The sequence below is a fragment of the Protopterus annectens genome, chromosome 3.part0 (genome assembly GCF_019279795.1).
Source record: "Protopterus annectens isolate FY-2018-M chromosome 3.part0, PAN1.0, whole genome shotgun sequence".
Lineage (NCBI taxonomy): Eukaryota > Metazoa > Chordata > Ceratodontiformes > Protopteridae > Protopterus > Protopterus annectens.
In genome coordinates this window covers 660,862,593-660,887,884 of record NC_056731.1, presented here as the reverse complement: position 1 = coordinate 660,887,884, position 25,292 = coordinate 660,862,593, and positions in this window count along the sequence as shown.

Genomic DNA, 25,292 nt, shown 5'->3' with positions numbered 1-25,292 from the left:
GTAGGAACTGCCTTTGGAGAACTCTATTGCACTATTTAAAATCCTGTGTAAGGATCCAAAAGAGAGCATATGGATGATTTACATTAGGTGCACCCCTGGACTATCACATTTGCATGTGATGGTATCCAGCAGCCAGATGAAATGTTACTTACTGGAGCCTTTATATCACTGTAGTGCTACAGCATTCTTTGAATCACTCCTTCATAATGTGCTGAGCAATCCTCCTAGAAACAGGACTTTGCAGTGAGCTGTGTTTCTAAATATTCCTTAAAGACTTTTAAAAGCTGTTACACTTCAGATGTTGCAATATCCCAACTAATTTAATCATTTTAATAATATTTACAGACATTAATTATGTATACCCAAGTACATACAGTCATTCTATAACTGGTCAGTTGAATAAATACAGCCATGTATTTTTTTTCTGTTATAAGAGTAAACAGTAAGGGCTTGTTTTAGGAAGGACCCAGCTGTAAGTGTTCACAGTTTTGGTAAAAAGGACCAGTTAATGCAATTGCAAAGAAACACATAAGATGGAATGGGGAAAGACCCCCATTATCAGCTAATTTTCATGTGTCTGAATCACTCTATGATTACCACAAGTGCTAATAAGCACTTTGCTGTGGCAATCACCACTGACAGCCTTTGCATCATGTTGGCATAGTCACCCCTCTTAATCACTCCCACAAACACATGTATACACACACACACACACACACACACACACACACACACACACACACACACACACACACACACACACACACACACACACACACACACACGTACAAAAAGGACACATTGCTGTCCAAATCAACTGTTCCTGATTTTACAGAACATCCATAAGTTTGCAGCTGATAATTATTGATACTCATCACAATTCATTCAATAAAGGCAGACGTTAGAGTTTCATACTTTCTATTGCTCATGTAGAACTTTTTGCTGCAGAATCAATTGTTCTACTAATTTTTAAGGTATGGAGAGAAATAATTCAAAAATGTCCATGATGTCATATGGCGTTTGCTTGTTAGTTTACAGGGAGTTGAGAGGCATGGAAGTGTCCTCTCCCAGCACACACACTCACCTAAAACCACTTATGCCCTTACAAGCACTCACACATGCTCCCAGACAGATAAGCCCACTCAAACCCCCACCAGTACCTCTCCGCTAAACTCAGCAACACCTCTAACAAAGTCTCTCCCATTGAAATCATTTAGTGAATTCAGCCTTTTGGTTGAATTTATTAACATAACCGGTCTTGTTAATTCACTCAGCCAGGCAACACTGTGAATTGCACAACTTCATACATCCCTTAATTTAATTATATGCTATTCCCCCCAGAATGCCTCATTAGCATTGTGGTAAGCCATGGAGACAGCTCACTGCAGTGATTCTAGAGACCATATAAGATCACTGCAGTGGGCTCTCTATGAATCAGAAAGTGACACCACCAATGGTAAAATGGTTGCATCAGAGCTTACCACTGGTAATAGCCCTTTCTAAATCCCAGGGAAAGATATTTAGTATTACACTGGTGCAGGAGAGAAGTTATCATATGTTCATGGGTTGGTACTAGGCTATCGGCCCTAGGCCTGTACAAGCTTAGCAATAACAATTCCCTGCTATTTCTTCCCAAAATATTTACTTCCCTGGACCGCTGTCTAGCAAGGCAACTGACGTGATCCCCAGGGTAAATTTCCTATCTCCCATTCAGTCTCCAAGGTTCCTTTTGAAGACGGCCAAGCAGGCATGTATGGCAGTCTATTCCAGAGTATGGGGAGTCTCTGGGTCGGGAACCTATCCCTCCAGCATGTTTTTTTCATTGTGATGACAAGGTTTAGGTCCCTGGAGTGTGTGGCTCTGATGGGTTGGGATTTCTTTAAGTGTAGCATGTCCAACAGCTCAGGGTTTGACATGGCCTTGTATGTTAAGCAGAGATTGCCTCTGAGTAGATGATATGTGACAGAGTATAGCTGGAGTTGTTTTAGTCTGTCAGCATAGGAATCTGCTTTAGGCCTGTGATTCTTTTAGAGAGGTGTTTCTGCGGCCTTCCAGTTGTTGCAGATGTCTTGTGAGGTACATACCAAATGGGACATTGTACTCTATGATGGGTCTAATGAGGGATGAGTACAGTGGGACAATGACCTCCTTTTTTCTGGATGAAAAGCCCTTAGTGAAGAGGTGTGCCACATAGAAGGATTTCCTGAAAGTTGTGGCAATGTGGTTATCGAAGGTGAGACCACCATACACCTGTGTTCCTGAGTCTCTTATCACACTTTCAGTGTTTAGTATACTGCCACCTATGGGGTAATTCATGGGTACATGTTTTTTTTTCCAAAGGGGATAACTATACACTTCTTGGCATTGAGCTTGAGCCCATGGCTCTGGCACCAAGCATCTGTTTCTGTAAGGCCCTTTTGTAGAATATCCACATCATTTGGGGATTCAGTAATGGCTCCCAGTTTGCAGTCCCTTAGTGTAGGCCTGTACTTCAGAGAAGTAGATGCCAAACAAGAGCGGTCCCAGGACTGAACCCTGAGGTACTCCACTTGTCACTTGTCTGGAGCTGGATTTGGAGTCGGCTACTTTTACAGTGTGGGTTCTGTCAGTACCAAATTACTGCTCTGACTTTCAGAGTCATCATTCCTTTTTTGTAACCCCTTATTGCCATTTTTAGGCAATGCCAAATTGACAAACCTAACAACATAGTAAAATCAACTGAACTGTACCACAAGGTGTTATGTCTCAATACTAAGAGCTTAAACAAAAAAACTACACTCTCTCCAAGCCCGCCTCACACTTGGGAATATAGGCATATCGGCAGGTACATAGACATGGGACTTTTAGACCTGTAGCTGCACAGAAAAGGAATAAAGAGGAGGTGTCTCAGTATGCATCAATAACAGGCATACTTCTACAGTGGTCAAACAGGATGACACACTGGAGTTTCGCCATGTGCAGATTACCTTAGACAAAATCCAGCATCATATCCTATCCAGCTGTAGGCCACCCTCCATGTCCCAAGAAGCTCGCAATGCATACTTGGACCGACAGGAGAGACTTACCAAACAACCCAACACCCTATTCATGGGAGACCTTTATCCTACACAGTCTCAAATCTAAGGACATAGAGATTCCTGGACTTCTTAAATACAAACACCCTTGACCAAATAGTGAACATGCTCACTAGAGGCTCCAATATACCTAACCTTGTGTTTATAAATATGGGAGAATGCTGCATCTCCCTCAGTGTCTCATCCTCCCTGGTAAGGTGTGACGATAAAGCTGCCTCCTTAGAAATCAAAATCAACTCCATAATCACTTTAAAACCAGTAACAGCTAGGAAATGTTACAAGACAAATTAGATTGTATGAAGTGGTAGTTTGTCAAAATTCAGTGCCAGTGCCCTTCCAAACCCAGAGAACACAGCAGCCTATGCCAAACTGCTCTCACAAACTTTGTACAAGCATGTCAGTAGCTTAGAGGCTGCAGAAGTAAGTCTAGGACTATCCCTAGAAATTAACTGGTGAAATCCCAAATTAAGCAGGATATGCCAGAAAAGGAAAAAAATGGTAAAAATCAGGAAGGGAAATTCCCATTAAGACCAAAACTCTCTCATCAAAATAAACAGGTAACTAAGAGGGCTAATTAGGCCATGTAAAGCCAACTTTGAGATTATGATGGCATCCTAGGTGAAAGATAAACACAAGTCCTTCTACAGCTATGTCGGAAACATCAAGGGCAGCACACAGCAATATGCTGAACTGGTGGTTAATGGTGCCACATTCACTAAGTCTGGTTATATAGCAAACCTGTTAATGGACAAGTTCAGTTCCAACTTTACACCCCTCTCACCACCAACCATCCTCTCAAAATTACCCTCAAACATTACCCCTCCAGCTATAACTAGACAGCATGTACTAGTTGCACTCACTAAAGCCAAGTACATGGCCTCATTTGGCCCTGATAATTTTCCAGGATGCCTCATGAATAGTCTAAAATATGACTTATCAGGACCCCTGGAGTCATTATTTAATTATAGTCTTAAAACAGACTTTATGCCACGTGAATGGAGGACTGTAACAGTCTTCCCCCTTCACAAGGGAGGACCGTCAACAGATCTTGGAAACTACTCACCCATTAGTCTGACTAGAATTATCATGAAAATTATCAACCGGGACATAGGAGACTTTCAGACACTGGATTCATCCCAGTTTGGCTGTGTAAAAGGAAGGTCATGCTTACTGAATCTGATGGGCTTCCTTGAACAGGTCACTAAGGCAATGCACGAGAGGAAAATAGTGCATTCTGTTTAGCTAAATCTGGCTGAAGCATTGGATACAATACCCCACTCTGACATTGTCAACAAACTTATGGAACTAGATATAAACCCCTGTAAAACATGCTAGATAGTTAGCTGGCTCACTGGTAGGACCCAGGAAGTTAATATTGGTGATGCCACCTCCAAAAAGAGGCTTTCACCAGTGGAGTCCCCCAATGCTATGTGCTGGGTCCACTCCTCTTTGGCATCTACTTCTTGGATGTCAAAGCCAATGTCAAAGGACTTTGACTTACCAAGTTAGCAAATGTTTGCAAACTGGGAGCATTCATTGAATTCCCCAAAGATGAAAACACCATTCAGAAGGTCTAATACCAACAAATGCTTAGTACCAAAGCCATGGCTTAAAACTCAATACGAAGAAATACATTATAGTACATTTTGAGAAGTCTACCACCATGGGTAACTATGCCATCAATAAAACACCCTTAAAAATTGATTTACTTGTGAGGGATCTGGGAACTCATGTAGATAGTAACCTAGCCTTCAACCAGCATGTCTTCATAGTAGTAAGAAATCCTTCTATGTTGGTCAACTTATAAGCAAATGCATGGCATCTAGGTCCAGAGATGTCATTGTGCCACTGTACTCGGCCTTCATCAGATCCATCATAGAGTGCAATGCTCCCTTCAGTATGTACCTGACCAGTCACATGAAGTAACTGGGACATCCACCAAGGTTCCTTACAAAAAGAATACAGGGAGTAAACACAATGTCCTATACCGATCGCCTCAAATCTCTGCCTCTTAAATTGGTATCATGCAGACTTCTGAGAAGTGATTTTTGCCTGGCATACAAGGTACCCCTGGACTCTGTTTTGATGAACCTTTTGCACATCCACAAAACAAACAGCATCAGTACTACTAGGTTAAAATACCTAAATTTTGCTTGTGACATAAATAGAACATGTTGGAGAGACACATATGTTTCTCAGAGAATTCTTATTTTCTGGAACAGGCTCCCCATCCATGTGAAGCAGAGGTCTTCCCTGTCTATTTTTAAGCGCAACTTGGACCCCTGGATGGATAACTATAAATTCACCCCCTGGTTTGGCTCCAATGTCTCTGATGGACAGAGGCAGTCAGTAAATCACTACCTGTATAAAACAAATTTGTGGATCACATTTGGGTTGCACTGCTAGACTTATAAGGGCCCTAGAGGTCCTTAGTCTAGTATACACCTATGAAAAGTGGCTTAAAAATTTGTGCTGTAAAATATAAAAATAAATAACAATCTTAGCAGGATATATTTAAACACTGTGTCCTACAAAATAATATACTTGCTACAAGAAAAGGTTTATGACACCAAGAGTTTAAGCTGTGATTTTGTCAGTCTGTGTTGCTACATTTCAGGTTATTATATTTAACTATTTTACTGAGGCTGTAAGATCATAATGACCCAGTTACCTCAAGTTTTGATGTCTTTTATTTCACTGTGATACAAATGAGCTACTTCATTTATGTGCACTTGAACTTTAATACCGATTTGTTTGCTTAGATGAAAGCTGTGTAATGTGTATGCATGGGATGGGTGCCAGGTTTAGTTCAGACATGCTACTGAGCAGCAGTCTGACTCATTCAAGCCTATTATAGCACCTTTTTGTATAGCTCCAGTTCACACCTTTATCTCCTTATGGTGTCCAGACATTTTCTTTGGGGTCTGGCTTCTTTAAATGAATGACATACTAGCCAATAATAAGGTATGAGGAAGTGTAGGAGTTATCAATAAAATTACACTGACTGTTAATATAGCATGTCCTGCTGCAGAGAAATTAATCTGTTTGTCACTTATTATATTTTCATATTTATGTTCATATTTTCATATCTGAGGCACATATATGATATTGAGGGGTATGTCATAATATGCCATGGTGGGAGACAGGAAAATTTGTTGTCAGTGTCCCTTTACTATATCACACTATACCTGAGATATTGCTGGTTGTTTGATTATGAAAATGAAAAATACATTCATCTGTACTTAATATTTCTAAAACCATATGACTTACAAACACATGGCATCAGATGAAACATTATATGCTGTTGAAGAAAAGTATCTTTGAAATTTACACATCTTGAATGACATATAGTTGTACTTATAATCATAAGCATCTGTTTCATATTTCTGTAAATGCCTCAGTAAACAAGCACTGATATACACCTACATACATTTTTATTCATTTAATTTTAACTGGGAAATATTTATTTGTATTCTCATTAATTTGGTTACTGCCTTTTTAAATAATATTTAATTTTTTAAAAGCAACAATGTGCTATGGGTGTCATTAGCTAATGCTTTTTGTTATCCTATTTAAATGTTTTCCAAGGGTGGCCATGGTGGTGCAGCGGTTAGCGTTGCCGCCTGACAGCAAGAGGTTCTCTGGTTCAATCCTCAGCTGGGGTGCCTTCTGTGTGGAGTCTGCATATCCTCCCTGTGGTCATGTGGGTTTCCTCCAGGTGCTCCGGTTTCCTCCCAAAGACATGCTGTAGGTGGATTGGACACTCTAAATTGGCCCTAGGTGTGAGTGTGTGCATGTGTGTGCCTTCTGTGGAAGGTTGGGTGATGGGCTGGCAACTCGACACTGTAAAACTCCACTGCCAATCATGAGTGGACAGGTGATCTGCTGTGGTGACCCCTAACCAGGAAAAGCTGAAAGAAGAAGATTTAAATGTTTTCCAACTCTGTTCTTTGTTCTGAGGATGTCTGCTATAACAGATGAAAGCACTTAACCTACTGTAAAAGTTCTGTGGGGAAGCGGTATGTGCATGTTCCTTGTGGTTTTGTTATTCAGCTCTCTAATGTGTTAGCATTGGTGTGTGATTCCAGGATTTTGCATTTAAAGATGGAGATTGTGGTACAGCTCCATTTTCTTTTTCTGACATACAGCAATCTTAAAGTTAGCAAAATGAACAGGATTGTGGAAAGCGTGTGTCTGTGTGTTGGGGGTGGGGTGAGGCCTTGCCTCTTTCCAAAACGCTATTATTTGTTTTGTGAAAGTCAAGTGAGGTTCCTTTTTGACAGCTGTGCTCTTTTATGTATTGGACTTATGAATGTTGATCAGGGAAGAGTCATAATTTAGCGACAGCTGTCAGGGACACTGTGCATTCCATGTACAGAATACATGCAGTATTAACATACCTTTGAAGTCATACTCATCATTGTTTTTGCAGTTTGCAGAAGTCATTTGCTTAGTAATTTAGATTCTACCCATTCCATAATGCAAAACTGTACTCAGTTACAGCTTATAGCACATTTTTATTTTTCTTGAATAATAATAATAATAATAAAGTAATTACACTACCTTCTTTCTGGTTTCTAAGACAAGCGCACTCACTAATGCCTGTAAAAAGAGACCAGCACTGAATGTGCAAACGACAACAATCCCCACTACTACAATACTTAAAGAGAATAAACAACAGGCTTAGGTTAACACAGCACATCCAGGCCACAGGATATGTCTTAAACTGCCAGAGTAGCTTTTACATATATATTTGAGTCCAATGTGTTAGTCTTCACAGATTAGGTAAGGCATCTATGCACTATAGAACTTTACATATATGATGAGCACATTTTAGTTTTACTTTCAATAGCTTTTTTCCTGTCCTCTGAAAGCAGTGTTATACATATTTAAGTTATATTTTTTCTATTCTAAACATTTTATTTTACATGTTACAAGATTTGCAACTTCCAACGTTTTTGTGACAAAACATAACTTTTTATTACTTTATCATTTACTTTAGCTTAATGTAGCTTTTTTTCACAAGGTGTTTCACCACTTCAAGAAAACACAGAAGGTAATCTTAATTCATATACACCAACTGCTTCATACTTCCTCGTGTGATTAACAAACCGTGTTTAACAGCTATTACTATAAGACAAGTCCAGTGTGTAAGCTAACATTCAGCATTTTGTATCTTTTTAAAATCAGTGCAAGCTATTTCAATATATTTAAGCAGCTTTTATATCAAGGTATCAGCTTCCCCCTGTCACATTACATCGTGTAGAAAAACATTCACCCATGAAATGCCTGCTGTCCTGTAAACTTCTTTTATATGTTACTATTCAGCACAGAAATGTTCTGACCTTTTCAAGAACCATGTATCGCATCATGAAATCTATAGGTTTATAGATCTGGACAATAAGTTCAAGGCCTATTGGCTGTTGAAGATAATGGAACACAGGATCCCTTGTTGAAAAAGAAGTCAAAATTCCTTTTGTTGAATTTTCAATTACTGGGCTCCTACCTTCAGCCAGCAATGTCGGTGTGCCCTTGGAGATTATTGTATTAATACGGTGCATGCAGAGAGAAGGCCACCACATATGATATGGTAATAGGAATTTTGCCCCATCCTATAAAAAAATTGAAAATCTTTCAACAAAATGGGTTTTTGAACAAATAATATAGACCTGTTAGAACTTACGGGCACCCATATAATCACCTAATTATTTCATTAAGGTATGGATAGATGGAATGAGTTTACTTATGCAGCTGAATTAAAGGTATGGATAGATGGAATGAGTTTACTTATGCAGCTGAATTAATTTAACAGGTAAGGAAGTCTTTAGGATATGAATTTAGCCCACTCCACAGTACTGTTGACAAAAAATGTTATTGAGTTTCAAGTCCTTCTGTGTTCAAGTCACCAGGAGGTTATACTAAGCAAAGACTTTGAAATAGTAAGGAATCATTTAATATTCTGCATGTCAGACATGAGTCTCATCTAAGAAGCTGATAGCATACAGAGAAAAGAGAAGATAGCTGCAATATTAAACCATAAATCCCTTGTATTCTCTTTGTATGGAATCTTTGTACCTTTCTCTAGTTGCACCAGACGGTATGTGAATAGGTTCAACAGTAGAGTACAGTTGTGTGTAACTAATCTAATAACAGGCTGCATACAGAGGGCTGGTCACCTCAGGTTCAACACCATGAAATAAGCCAGTTTGTGGAAGCAATAATCCATTCTGCATATTTATGTGCCATCCCTTATGTGCCATCCTCTGTTAAAGAAGCATATCACTATACAAAGGATTTACCAGCCTGGGTAAGGGCATCCAGAAGGTGAAGCATATTGACAGAAGTATCCAGTTTCAATTATTGCAGCATGCATAATTGCAACATCAGAATCAGTACTAGAATCCTGGATATGTTTGGAATTTTAGTAGCATTCCTATCTTGACTCTTGGGAGGCAGGATTTCATGACTGTCTCCTTAACTAGTTTTGACTGCATTTAATAATAGAGTCAGCAATATGAAGACTTTTCCACTATGTTCTGTTTTACTTGAATGGATGGATTTAGTGGAAGAGTGACTTGAATGGATGGATTTAGTGGAAGAGTGACTATCTTATTTCCTTGTGCTTGATGCCTGAAAACTCAATATATGTTGTGCAGAGACTTGAGGTGTATGTCCAACAGAACTAGGGGGCTTTTAATGCCAATAGACTAGTACCTCAGTATAAATCTTATTTGACCTTCCCTGGTCGTCACCTAAATGTTTTATGTCTGGGATTTGCATCTAGTTTAAGCAAACATTTGCACCTTCTACAATAGCAATCATCAACCTCAATTAAAAGTAAATTGTCAGTGAGCATCAAGCAGTTTAGACTTTAGTCTTGAGCCTGAGTGAAATAACATTGGGGATGGAGAGTTCAGGTGTTCCCTTTCTGGTCTAGAAGAGCATGTCACATTAAAACACAGAGCATGTAATAAAATGTTTTATGGAGGTTTATGGAGATTGTTTCATTTACTTACCAGCTACCTCATGCAAGCATGTGGCAGCTTAGGCAAAAGATGAAATGCAGGTACATATATTGTAGATTTTTACCCTGAGTCATTAGTATAGTGTAGTTGGTTGTAAATGCAGAGAAAACTAAACTAGAATGATGAGGGGAAACAAGCTGCTTGGGTGGAAAACCTAATCAATTAAAGCCTGTTTACCTGTGCTGTCTGAAGTTATTGATTACACCTGTAGCCTCCTATGGGTAGTCAGTATTCTCAGTCTCTGGAGCACAACAGGTGGATAAATGAATTTAAGTGGTTTATGGTAGAAATACATTCATAAAATTACATCTTTGTGATCCTTAATAAGAGTCAATGTAAAAAGATCGAAAAAGTATTTGCAAGTCAAACTATCATAATTATCACAAAAGGATGAACAGTGGCAGAGTCACTGGGTTTAGGAACATGTCAAAACAAGGCAGGTGTGTGAACACAATTCAGTTTTCTCACAGAATAGTCTATTGTGTCTCAGTGGGTGTTCAACTCATTTTTTTTCTTAAGAAAACCTTGACATTTTTGTCGGTATATAAAATGCTACTTTACAGCTCCTACCATAGCTCAAAAATAATCAACCTCTTCTAATTCCTATGTCTCACCAAAAGATACACAAGCTTTGGTTTCTTCCCTAACCAAAACATTTAATATTTAAGAGAAAAGAGTTTTAAATCAAATGATGCACTACAATAAAATAATACGCTGCAAGCAAACAGTCAGCTGGGTATAACAGAAGTGTTCCTCTCCTACACTTCAGGCCAGCTGCATTGCTTCGTCACTTTAGCACCACAGTCCTTCTCTTTTCTGTGCTGTTAACATTGTTGTCTGAGGCCCCATTCTGCACTATATTGTTGCCTGTGTTAATTGGAAGATACAATCTATGTATTGATATCATCTCAGTATACATCTGTCTAGACCAGTGGTCTCTGGGGAAATACATTCTTCTTCCTCTAAACTTCCTTATCATATTGCCATGACCATGCTCTTGGAATTTTGCTCTGATAATTGTACTCCTAGAGTTAAAATTCCAAGTTCTTCTTTCTGTTTGGAGCTGCATCATACACAGTCTATAACTTACTCACAATATAAGCCAAACAACCCATAGCAACCAGTGTATTAATATGCACTACCTATGTATATAGCTATGCTAATGGGACAGTCATAATTGTACTAAGTTTTGTATTAACCTGATCTTGTTTTTATCATTATAAATAAATGATGTCCTATTGTCTTATCTCATTTTTTTCCAAGTGAAACTTTACTGCTTGTGTTAGAAATCATCTGCACACCTTCCGTGCACCAAAAATGTCTGGCAGCTTGAGCTGACTACAGGACAAGTTTAGGTGCCAAGCCCTTCAGAACTTTACTGCCACCAAAGTGTATGTTCCTCTCAGGCTTTCAAGGATAGACGGTTGGCTTGTGGTGTTCCTTTGCTGGGCATTTAAGTTCCCTTGAGTAAAAACCTTCCATTAGATATTTTTTGTTTATTAATACTTTACTCTTCAGTAAAGTTATTTTAAAGCTAGGACTTTGTGTTTTAATGGACTGTCACAAGATTGTATTGTACTTTTAAATGACAGTGCTTTTTTTCCTGTCCATTTAAATGTCGTTTGAGTGACTGAAATCTATTTTTCTGTGAAGAAATTGTGTTTATTTTACTTTGTGCTTTTTACTGTGTTTGTCTTTGAAAAAAGTGACTTTTTAAATGTTTTTTTTCCACCATTTTCAGCTTGATCATTGAACGATCAATCAGTTGCATAGTCGGTCCTTCCTCCAGACACAAAACAAAAAGCTTAAGCAAAGAACTTTTACCTTCACAGTAGGCTAGCAACTGACCTCAGCCATAGGTGGGTGACTCTGCTCTGGCCATTAGCTGTACCTCAGACCACTCGCCTTTTACCTTGGATCCCTCTGGTGTAGTACCTACAGCCACTATGGACTGGGGGTTAAAAATCTTCTTTGTGGCTGTTGGGGTCCCCTCACTGGGCAAGGAAAAGATACTATTGCTAGTCCTGGAGGATTGAACAGGCAAGACGTCCTTCTTTTGTCAGAAAGCTGTGCCCATCCCTGCAGAAGCTGCAATTAATAACAAAGTTTTCCTGTCAAAAAGAAACAGAAGACTAAGCATGTGTCTACTCCCATTCAAATTTCCTTAGACAGGAGTGGTTTACTGGGTCTGGTTCAGGGTCTAATTCAAGCTCCATATCCCTCCTGTAAAGAGGTTTTTGGTAATAGAAAGAGGGATACCTCCTTTCCTGGAGAGATTCAAGATTCTGAATCTGGACAGGAGGATGTAGGGACAGATACAGGATTTCTGATTTCAACTCAGAGGATAGCTTAGTTTCTGGATCTATCTGTGGGAGGTTGAGGGGTTCTTTTTCACTGGGACTATTTCAAGAATGTGTCAGTGTTTTCAGTGGGTAAACACGTAGGTCTCTAACTGCTTTAGAAAATACTATGCGGTGTTACAAAAGGAATTTCCAAAACCTGAACCCATTCTTTCAGTTTTGTCAACTGGCTGCCAGTAAAAATGCAGATAGAATGCATATAGTTCCTCAGTCTTTTAAGATTTTATCCACTCTTACCAAACCTGCTATAGTTTTAGTTAATCCTTCTGCTGCTAAACACTTAAGTTAGCTACAGTCCCCTCTGATAAGGATGGGAAGATCATTAAGTAATGGGGGAAATGCTTTTGCAACTTTGATTTTCAGAATTTTGAATTGTCAGGTCATATGTTAAAGTTTGTTCAGCCTAACTGTGAAAGTATGAGGAATGTTTTATCTGCACTTTCTTCTTGTGAGGAAAAATCGGCTTTAAATAATTTAATTTCTACTTTTGTTCAAGTCACTATGTATTGTATACAGTGTGTGTATTACGCTGTTTATACTTCTTCCAGGACTATAGCCACTGGTGCTGTTTTGAGGAGATTTGCATGGCAGCACTTTCAGAACCTCCCAGATGATGTTAACAATTAGATTTGAAATTCTCCTTTGGAGAGAGATTTAGTTTTTGGCTCCTGTGCTGCAGAGGTGATGAAAACATGTGAAGAATGGGGTAAAATGACACAGGGAATCTCTCAGGATTTTTCAGCCTTCCATTTCTAACTTTTCCAATGGATTCTCTAACTCCTCATACAACTTTGATAAGAAGCAAAATAATCAGTTTCAAAAAATAAAGGTAAACAAATGTTTAAGAAGTAAAAGGGTTCCATGAAGAATTCTGGGAACTCACAAAACCAAGGACAGTCCAATAAGTCAGAATGATTATTTAAGATATTTAGGTCCCCCTTCCACCCCTTTTGTCTTCCAGAAACTCTGAATCTCCACTTTTCTCTTTGGCAACAGATGGCTGCCTCAGGCATTTGAACAATCACTGCTGTAGTAGGTATTCTCTCATTTCCACCCCCTTGCATTTTGGTGTGTTATTAATGCCAGGGTGTGATTACTTATTTTTCTTCTTCCTAGTATTGTTCTTTCTGGGCTCAGCCTCCCACTCTCTGTTAGCAGGAAAGCTCTGAAGGGCTTGGTGCTCAAACGTTTCATTTAGTCAGCGCAGGTCAATCTGCTAGACAGTATGGGCATGTGGAAGGTGCCCTGAAACTTTGGAAGCTGGCCGGCTGTTATATCCCTGGCAGGATATAACCCATTTAGCTACGGCTACTGCAGCAATAATCATTTGGGCATCTACTGATATGGTAACCTTACTAATACAACTGTAGTTTTCTACTTAACATGGCTGCTGTGTATTTTACCTCATGTGTATAATTCTGTGCTTCCCAGCAGAATTAAGTTACAAACTTCATATACTACTTTATGTATTACATAGAAAAAGGTAGTAAGTTCTGAAATATTTTAATGCCTCATATTTTTAGTTTCCTTCTGTAGGATGTATAATCCTTAAGTGGTGCTCACTGATCTGTTACAGTCCGAATCACAAAACAGCAGATTTATTCTCAAACATCAGAGGAAGTTGTTATTCTGTCACATTTCATTCATAATCCTCTCTCCAGAGTTAGTTTCTTCAAAGCCATATACATGAACCCCATCTCAACCCCATCCCATACAAATAAACACTGACTCACTGCTTCCATGTTCTCCCTGTCAACTCCCATCCTTGGAAACCAGCAGCATCATCCACTTTCCTCTAGACAAGCCTGCCTTGATAAAACCCTTCTGCACTTGGAGCTCTGGTCTACCTCTGATGCTCCAACCACATAGCTAAATAAATTCTTGAAGAAATGTTTGCATTACCATTTACCAAAGATATTGGTCTGTAATTTATGTGATTCTTCTTTAGCCGTGTCTTCTTTGGACAATACAGTTTACTATCAAAAGTTTTCTCAAGAAAATTTGCACTCAAATACTTCCTATAAAGCTACTGAAATTTTGGATTTAATTAACTTCCTTTCCTATTCCTTCCCTCTGGGAATGTTTTACATCTTACATCTTACATCTTTTGCTTGGTAATTTTCCCATCAAAAAATGTTTCTATCTCTTCTTTAGATAATTTTAATTGTTAAAACCAAGTGCTTACTTTCCCCTCCAGCTTTTCTTTTGATTCATGTAATAACAATGAATGCATGAGTACTAAAACCACAGATAATGAAAGTAAAATACAGAAAGCCCCTGAAAACATAAGTATTAAAAATCAGAATAAAGAGAGTCACAATGAATGCCTAAAACAACAAAGGAATTAAAACACACCTGCACTAATGACAAACAAAGTTTAAAATAGCTTGCTTACAGTTGGGAAAACCTCTCCCATGGGGTCATCATCCAACATCCCCTTAATTTGCCTTCCTAACTCCAATGTCGTAAAGCTGTATGGAAAGGGGAAACTTGCTGAAAGGGTAAAACATGTCCTAACACAAAATATTTTAATTCCTCATACCTCTAAAATGATCACGAACGTCATAGACGATGAACAGCAATAATACTATCTTACCCCATGCAACTTACTGCCAAAGTTAATCAAAGCATAGTACAGACATAAATCCATGAATTCAGACACAATAATAGTGTCTTTTGGTGACACTGCAATTTACAGAAAATGCACCAGGGTTACAAACCTCAGAACGCAGACTCTGTTTATATAACATGCTGTCTTTCCCTTCCTTCCCCTTCTCCAATTTTGGAGGCCATAACAGAGAAAGAGTGTTGTGTATGTTTATGTTTAGTGAATGAGGTATGCTGGTTATCAATGGAAATGTTATTCAGAGAGCCTGACTGTGAAGTAGAGGATGGATTCTATATTGTGAATTTAAATATTATAGATTGCAGGAGGAGGAGGGTGATCCTTTGTGGAATTGGTAGCCATTTGGCTTTGGTGTAGGTGTTGCAATGATGTTCTGTTCAGTCGAAAAGAGATATGAATCCACAAATGTTGTTTGAGATGGATAGGAGGAGTGAGAGGTTTCTTTTTGAGGCAGAGGCAATCACTCGGAGTCCATATTTTAGTTGTGGGAGAAGGGCAGCTTTACCAGGGCATGTCTGCCTTGAGGTGACAAGACATGTTTTTTTTTTTTTTAGTCCAGAATAAAAGTGTTCACTTTGACTTTTGTGAAATGGGTGTGGCACCAAAAATTGAGTGACGGAGTCTAACCAACTTCCAAGGTATATGTATTTCTGAACATATATATATTCTGAACATTGTCAAAAGATTCATTATTATCATGTGTGATGAGCAAATTAGATGGGCAGTTTTTGGTGAATGCCAAATAGCATGGCTTTAGTTTTTTTTTTTTGGGGGGGGGTTGAGAAGATGTTTGGGTAGCTACTTGCTGACAGCAGATAAATCTGCTGCAGAAGTCTGAGATAACAGAACTGGAGGAGATCATATCATCTGCATACAGTAAGATGAGCAAGTCAGAAAGCTCAGCTTGTTTATATGTAAAAAGAAGAAGACTGGAGTGAAAATAGAAACATTGAGGATCTGCTTTGATGATAGGGGTGGATGAGGAGGCTGTGGATCTGATAGTACAGTGAAGGATTTGTTGTCTAGAAAGTTTTAAAACTATTTTGTGGCTTGCAGGCTAATAATCATGTCTAGAAGAGGATTGAGTAGTAGTGGGTAATTGAGTGTTTAATGCTGGAATGGGTCTTGTCTAGTGAACCATACAGCCACAAGCCATTTGTTATGATGAAATTTAAATATGCAAGTTCAGGACTTAATTGATGTTAACAAGGCTCAATATTCAAACAGAACAAGTGGGAGAAAAAGAAAAAGTAGGTAACAAGGATAAGCGTACTTACATAGCTGTAGCACTATGTCTTGGTTTGCGTCTCTGAAGGCGGGACTTTGTTGAATAAAAGTGCCGTATTCTGATTGGAGGAGATATAACTCACAGCTTAGTACCTATCAAGGAAGGTCCTTGTACAAAATGTCCTTGTACAAAGCAACAAAAGTCTTACCAGACACTGGATGTTTAGATTTCTCAGTCATTTTTATATATTTATATGCAGCTTAATTACACAATTTGTACACACCTTTGCTAGGTAGAATGTTAGTTTTCTGTACATTACTTCCTTTCCCAAAAGCTATTCTAAATTCTTCTTACTGGGAAGACTAAAGTATGGACCATTCCCCATAATGTTCCACACTTCTGGCACTGTCTTGAGAACCTTTCAATGCTTTCATATTATGTTATTAGTGGCCATCATTGTTTACACTGAGGTTAACAGTATCCCAGTTGGGGTTGTCAGCGTGTTCCTCTGCCACTGTAATACTCTGTTGGATCATTCTTTTAAAAATAAACAGCAGCTGTGGTGGTGCATTATATATCTCCTATTATTCTGTGCTGGAGATGTAGCATATAGAGAATTATGATTGGGTCTCCAATCGTCCAATCGTAACTAGCTTATTATTGATGCAGACATGGATGCCAAGAAATTCATCTTGAGAGTGAGGCTCTGACACACTTTTGGTTTATAAGTGTGGCATAGCAAATCTTCAAACGGCTTTTAAAAAGCTGTTTTTACCTTCTATCACTGTTCTTTGCCAGCTGGCACTATTCTCTATTAGTTCCTAGAATGGAACCTGCTCTTAACAGCACATAGGTGTCCTTAACTGGCTTTTATTAAGGAGCCCCAAGTGCTACTAAGATCAGGTCTCATAGGAGGGACATTATTAACAAGTTTATTTTTTCCCTGTTTTGGAGCATAACTGCAACACTTCATACACTGCATCGGGTTTTCAATCATAACCAACTTACAGTGCATGGACCAACAGAATTATGTTCTGAATTTGTGAAAGAGACATATTTATTATACACCATTCTGGTGTAAAAACGTTGCTTAATGAAGTTAATGCAAAAGTGTGGCAATGTGAATTGTCTTTTTTAAGCTTCAGTGAAACACATCACTTCTGACCACTGTTTGTGTGGCTGTGCTAAGTCTTACAGATTTCAGATTTGTTAAACACTCCGTGCCCCTTCATTTTTTTCTTTAGCTGGTAATACATGGAGCATATAAAGCTCTATAAACTACACATAATTATGATTGTCTCTCTCCAATCACAACTAATTATTATGTGTTATTATGAATTATCAAGCTTCAGCTCTTGAATTTTGTTTTGCACTGCTATCAAGTTGAATTTCTTGACATTTGTCCCTTAAATACATGATTGGGAATTGGTATAATGGTTAAGGTGTTTTCCTGTCAGTCACATGGTACTGGGTTTGAATCACTTTTGAAAGGAAAATCAGTTAGGAGTAAAATGTTCCACAAGGGTGGCTTGCCTAGTACTTACCTACGAACACCCTTGTGAATAATAAGATGGATATTACTGGAGACCTGATAATAATACTCTGCTACTTATGTGAGACATGGATGTGAAGAAATTCAGCTTGCGAGCCATTGAAACCCACTATTCAGAAACATAGATGCACAGAGCACTTGACAGAGGGGCATGTTGTACTCTTTGATGCACAGTTTTGTATTTTAGTCCAAACCCTGTCCTTCTAAGTGCAGTCCTCTGGTACATTAAATGGGATTCTTCATGAATCTCAACCAATGTCCAATGATAACCAAACTAAATGTATACACGAATAAGATTTAATAGCGCGCAAGTGGCAGACAGCATGCTACGACACAATTGTCCTCATTGATTTTTTTTTTATTTTTATTTTTTGCTACAAACATTTGTATGTCACAATAGCAGAGTATATATATATTTTTGTGATTATTCTGTGCACTGAAGAAGAGTGTATAAAATGCAATTTCAGTGGAAACTGGTGTTTTCACTTCCATAGACTGTCAATTAACTGTAGGTGGTGCCAAAAATTGCATTTATTTATTCATTCATTCATTCTTTCAATCATTCATTCTCAGAATGTCTGCTTTATCAAATTCAGGGTCACGGGCCAGTCAGACTCAATGGGGCATAAGATAGAGAAACTAATTCTGCATAAGATGCTAGTGTTTCACAACTCCCCTCAACACACACATACACCGGTAAGTTTGAGTGACCCCTTCCATAATACCAAAGGCACTGACTCAGTGGGTTACAAAGGCAGGAATCCTTGGGTTCTGATCTTCCGTATTTCATTTTTTAACATGTTTTAGCAGTTAATAGTTCTTTTTCTTTAAGACTCTACCCGTGTAAACATATGAGTCATATCTAACTCTTATAATAACCTTATGAACAGCTGCTGTTCTCCACAGAATTTACTATGCAAGTAGGGAACTAAAGTAGATCACTAGTCCTTTGTTCTGTATCCCACATAGATTCATAGATAAGTGCTAGGCTAACTGCCTTTGTTGTCCATTTTAAGCCCATGCAAGTTCCCTCAAAGGTGAGAGTCAAACCCCACACCTTGCATTTACCAGGTAAACACCTTAACCATTATGTCAATGCACTGTATATACACCTGAGGGGGCAACGTAGATTAGTCAGTCTGCTTACCTCATGTCTTTGGGATGAGTGAAGAAACCAGAGTACCTGAGGGAAAAACACAGGGAGTGGGCCGTTAATTCCTGATAAATGTATTGTTGGCTTAGCTATGTAATTCATAGTGTGGCGAATCAAAATAATAACATAGGAATAATATCAGTGATCAAAGAGGATTTATGCTTTTTAGCACTAAAGGTGTGGGAAAGATGAAGAAATGATCATCAGGTATCTAGTAAGCCCATGTCCATAGCCCAGGTTTAGATAGTTTTCATAGATGTTCCATGCTTCTATAATGCTGGATGAGATCTATACAGCAGCATTCCAGCATTACACCGATGTCCCCTTCTAAATATGCTGGGTTAACACACTGCTTTGTTAATAAATAGCTTCTCCTACATTTTTACAAAATGAATGGGGAGTCATCACTGGACTCATAAGGGTTTGTAATAGCGACTTTCATTTGGAGTTTTCTGCTTTTGTTACCACCCTTCTGCTAAAGCTGTTTTTCTTACACCTTAATTAACCACCCCAGTGATTTCTGCACCTGTATCAATTTATCTGTATTTGTTAAATGAGTAAAGCACTGATCCACATGTGCCATTTTCAGATACAGTCATGGAGCACTGTCTGGTTAAGCCACTTACTGAGTTGCACAATATTCAAATGGATGCTGAAAGAAGAAAGCCATTCACTATGGAAAAATCTATAACAAAATGGGATAGGTTATTTTGAGAACCAGGAAAAAGGGGGTATTATCACTTAATGTAACCAACTTATATTTTTCTGCTATTTTAATTTAATTAATTTAGATTCAATTAGTTAAACCGGATGAATAAGAGGGTATATAAGAGGGTGGATGTATTCTGCAAACATTCTGATGAAGTCCCACGAGGGGGGGGGGGGGGTTGAAAGTGCTAAATCTTAGTTTTAAACTTATGGATTAAACTTTGTTCATTTGATGACTCTGTCCTGGTGTTTATCACACATTTTTGGTTAATAGGTTATTTTGAGAACAAAAAGGGAAATTGGTTAGGCTTAAAATGGCCCACAAGGGAAGCTAGCCTACTACTTACCTATGAACCTACGAACAGTTCGTAGACATGATCCTCTGAATTAACTGCCAAATGAGGTAATCTGTCCTTGTACAATGAAGCTTAAATGCACAGAAAAATACCAACCCACTTCTAAGTTATGAACTTATTGCATAATACAGTCAAATTTGCTTATTTGTAAAAGTGCTATAGGTATGTTATTAATGCAATGTGTTTTATTTATTTATTGGCATTTGGAAACCCTGCAAAGATCCTAGATCTACAAAACAAACAAAAAATATATCAAATATCATGGCTCTCGCTGACCTGAAGAAGTCTGAAGTCTGAACGTTGATATAACGCTTTTTGTTGTACTGCAGAATAAATGTTTTTTTGTTGCTGCTGTGTGAGCCTCATCTGGTTTTTGATATATTTATTGGCATTTGTTTACCAGGAAAGTCCAACTGGACTAAGTATATCCATTTTCACTGGAGGCCTGGGGAAAAGTCTCCAGTTACATACAATATAGATACAAAGAAAGGCTCTGGTTGCATACAGTATAGATTCAAACAAGCTCAAGTTACATACAATATTGATTCATTCAAATACAATATGGATTCATACAAATGCAAAAAAAAGTCTTGATAGCAAGAGCTTGATATGCTTTTATTGACAAACCGAACCTCTCACAGTAACAAAACTGTGTTTCTGTGTGTGAGATGCATTCAACTGTTATTTTTGCATGAATTTGGCCAGAGGGGGAAGGTACTCCAATCCATGATTAAATTGGGGGGGTCACTTTAAATAACTGCCATCATTAACTGTTGGATGGCTTTTGAAAACTATTACATAAGTATATAACAAAATTACAACAAAATACAAATCAAAACAGGGGATGAGGAAGCCTCACATGTCTGATGTGAACCACCCCATGAGGAGCTAAAGACAGAAGAGAAAACTTCCTATCCTTCAATGCCTTGGCAAAATGACTGACAGGATTTGAGAGAGACAAAAATACAAAAACCACCTCCCCCTCTAGCACCCCAACAAATGTCCCATCACATAATGATGAAGATCATTTTGGACTTTGTTTCCTCTTTCTTCATCCCTACCCCCAAGATATGTCTTAACCAGTATCTCACTGGGTAAAGGCCTTTGATAATTTCATCCACAGAGTTTGTCCCTAGGGATACAATTTATGCAGCTGTAATCATCCAGGTTCTGCATTATATGATCCCAAGCAGGCTGATATCCTCTACAAGCCCCAGGCTAATGTGGAGTTGTACAGTAGTAGCTGTCCTGAGGGGTATACTTATAGCATCAGTTTGTTTTAGTATGGATCCAGAAAACACACCTTGTTTTACCTTACAGTCTGATAAAGGATCTTGAGGTTTTAAATTGCATTGGTATGAAGGTATTTTCCTTTGGCATACTACTGCTTTGACAGTCAGCTGTTTGACTTACCTGTTCATGTTATAGACCTTTCTGGTAGACTGGACTCTGGAAAGGTGACATACCTCTGTGATGTTTGGGTGAAAGAGGATCTAGAAATGAGCATTACCATGGTTTTTGTAGTGGGGTTTCCTGTAGAATGCCATGTAGGCTCCACTGATGTTATGGCTAGAGAAGCAGTTTCAGGAATATGCCTTCACTAAATGCCATAACTCAGGTTCTCTTCCTTTAATAATGATCTTAGACAGGTCATTCGGAATGCCTACTTTTCTAGTGACTTTATGTTTGAAAAGGCTTACATGACATGACTGAGAACCTTCAATGAAATAAAAAGGCTTTTACCACTGAGGAATGTTTTCATGAAGCTCCAGTTCATTTCCTTTTCTTCCATTTCACCCCATTTCTCCAGGAAGATGGAGCCGCTCCACATGAAGAGGCCATACAAGCATCATGCAATGATCTGTCCCAGCTACTGCTGACTCAGTCTTCAAGGAGGGTGGCTCTACTGCCCAAGTGTTTTAGTGCTGGCTGTTTGTACAACATTTTTATATACCTTGACATCATTAGTTAAAGAGTTTAAGCATACTAGTACGTCTTCAAAATACATGTGCTAAATAATTATTAGTGCAATATTTGGTCACAGAAATACACATGTAACTATGACATGGCATAGATTTCCTGTGAGACTTGATATAATGAAATCTCTTAAATTTAGTTGTTTATAATGCTATTTCAACTATATTAAAAAGGACAAATCATTTATATAGTCAATCATGAGAATAATTTGTTTATTTTTTATTATTATTATTGTTATTATTTTTATTATATGTATTTTATAATGTATAATATGTTTACTTATTATAAAGTAATCTGTGTAAATAACTTGCACCCTGTAAGTACCAGTTTTAATTGTTGCACGTCCCTTAATGTGCATGCTGTATCTGTCTTATAAATGTTTTTTTTTTTTTTTATTCATGTCCCCTTGGAAAATAGGCACTGCCCATTACGGCTAATCCAGTCAACAACAATAACAATAAAATAAATGCATAAATAAACAAATGTAGCATGGGAGATAAATGTGGACTGAACTTATATAATAAATAAAAACATATTATCCAGTTATAGAGCAGATGATGGCAAACATCATAATTCTTTTTTTTATGGAAATACAACATGTGAGGCAGTATTAATAAATTTCTGTAGTATTTAGAAAGCAAATAGGTTCATAGGTACATAGGTGTGTACTAGGCTAATGGTCCTGGAGCCTTTACAAGCCTAGCCCATAGGATTACCCTGACATCATGCCACCTGACCTTAGTTCTTAGTGCCTCTGTTGAGTAAAGCCACGGGAGTGATACCCGAGGTGAATTTTGTATTTCCTATCCACTCATCAAGATTTCTCTTGAAGAGGGCCAGTGAGGTGCTCTGCTTGACATGTGTGGGAAGTTTATTCCATAGAATAGGCAGTCTGTGGGTTATGAACCTGTCCCTCCAGTATCTTCTGTTGATTGTGGTAATGAGGTTGAGGTCTCTGGAGTGTGTGGTGCAGAGCAATTGGGATTTCTTTAGATTTAGCATTTCTAACAGAGCTGGGTCAGTTATGGCTTTGTAAGTCAAGAGAGATTGCCTCTAAGTAGGTGATACGAGACAGAGTATAGTTGGAGTTTTTTGAGTCTGTCCATATAGGACAAGTGTTTAAGGCCTAGGAACCTCTTTGTGAGGTACTTTTGTAGCTTCTCAAGTTGTTGCAGGTGTCAAGTGAGGTACATGCCAAATGGGGCATTGTTCTCGATGATTGGCCTAATGAGGGAAGAGTAGAGGTAGACAATGACCTCTTTCTTCCTAGATGCAAAACCCTTAGTAATGAGATGTGCCACATAGAAGGACTTTCTGACCACAGTGGCAATGTGGTGATCAAAAGAGAGGTTGCTGTTAACCTGTGTTCCCAGATCTCTTATAACTCCTTCTGTGTTCAGCGGACTACCATCAATGTGGTAATTCATGGGAACCAGGTTTTTCCCAAGGGGGGTGATGATACATTTTTTAGCATTGAGCTTAAGGACATGGTTCTGACACCAGTCATTGGTCTCATTGAGGCCTTTCTGTAGGATGTCAACATCACTTGGGGGGTTAATTATGGCTCCCAACTTACAATCTTCTGTGAACTTTGTTAGCCAGAGTCCCTTCGTGTTGGCCTGGACTTCAGAGAAGTAGATACCAAACAGGAGGGGACCCAGAACCGAACCCTGTGGGACTCCACTCATGGCTGGTCATCACTCTGACTTGGAGTCAGCTACTTTCACACTGTGGGTTCTATCTGTGAGCCAGTTTGCAACCCACCTAGTGATATAAGGGTTGATGCCTAGCTTAGTGAGTTTTTCTATGATTCCTGAGTAGGGAATGGTATCAAAGGCCTTAGCCAGATCATGGTAGGTTGTATGAACCACCTTGCCTTCATCCACATCTCTGGTGACTGACTCAAAAAAGTTGACCAAGTTGAGCAGGCATGATCTACCTTTCACAAAACCAAACTGTGAAGGATCCAGAGTTTGGAGAATTCCTATATCCTTGTTTATTAGGTCCATGAGGATGCATTCCATAGCTTTGCATATCAGACTTGACAGGCTAATGGGGCAATAATTCCCGGGGTCTGCAGTCACTCCTCCTTTGTGGAGAGGGATGACTGTAGCAGTGCGCCATTCGGTAAGGACAAAGCCTGACGTGAGGCTGTGATTGAACAGGGCACACAGGTGAGGTGCCAGTTCACTCTGTAGTTCATGTAGAACACAGCCAGGGATATTGTCAGGTCCCATAGAAGCTGTATTCTTGGCCATGGACAGTGGTGTTTTAACATGAGCAGCAGAAATACTGTGTGCCTGGCAATCTACTGGTATTATGATTGGTCCTTTGGGGGGGGGAGTAAAGTTAGCACTGAATCTGTTGGCCAGTATATTGGCAATATCTGTTGGCTCGGTATAGGAGGTACCATTGTGCAGTAGCTCAGAGCAAATCTGGATATTTCTGTGGAGATTCTTTACATAATTATAGAAGGCCTTGTGGTTGTCTTTACTATCTGCTGCAATTCTGTTTTCATAGCTAGCTTTAGAGGATTTGATGAGGGATCTCAGCCTTTTGTTGAGGCTGATAAGGCAGTTTTTCCAGTCTTGGGGCTTCACCTTATTCCGCATCAGTTTCCTCCTTCTCTTGTAGAGTTTGTTTATGGCAGGGGACCACCAGATTGGCTTCCATTTTTTTGAGGAGAGCGTCTTGGTTCTATTGGGTATGGTGAAATCCATGCATTTGTGTACTTGTTCGTACAGTGCATTGGTGTATGATTCGGCGGTCATGTAACTATTGTCCATTTGCATGGGTGCCATGAAGTTAGCCACCTCTATTTTTAGGAGCTCAAAGTTAGTTTTGCAGACGTTTTTCATGATGGTTACTTTTGTGGGGGGTGGGGGGTGGAAGGGATGTGGATTTCCAAGGTAATTAGTTTGTGGTTGGATCTAACCAGGGAGGAGTTGACTATTGATGTAGAGCAACGGTTGCCCATGTTAGTAATTACCAGGTCAAGGATGTTGCTATCTCTAATGGGGGTAAGAACGACCTGGTCCAGGTCATTGGAATTAATGAATTCCAGAAAGCTTTGGACAAGTGTATTGGTACATGAGTAGTTTTCCCATTTAATGGAGGGGTAGTTGAAGTCGCCCAGTATGAGAGTGTTAGGTTGGATCCTAATATTCTCCAGGGTGCTTAGGAATGTGGAGTGTGAGTCTTGGGACATGGTTGGGGACCAATAGCAGGCTACG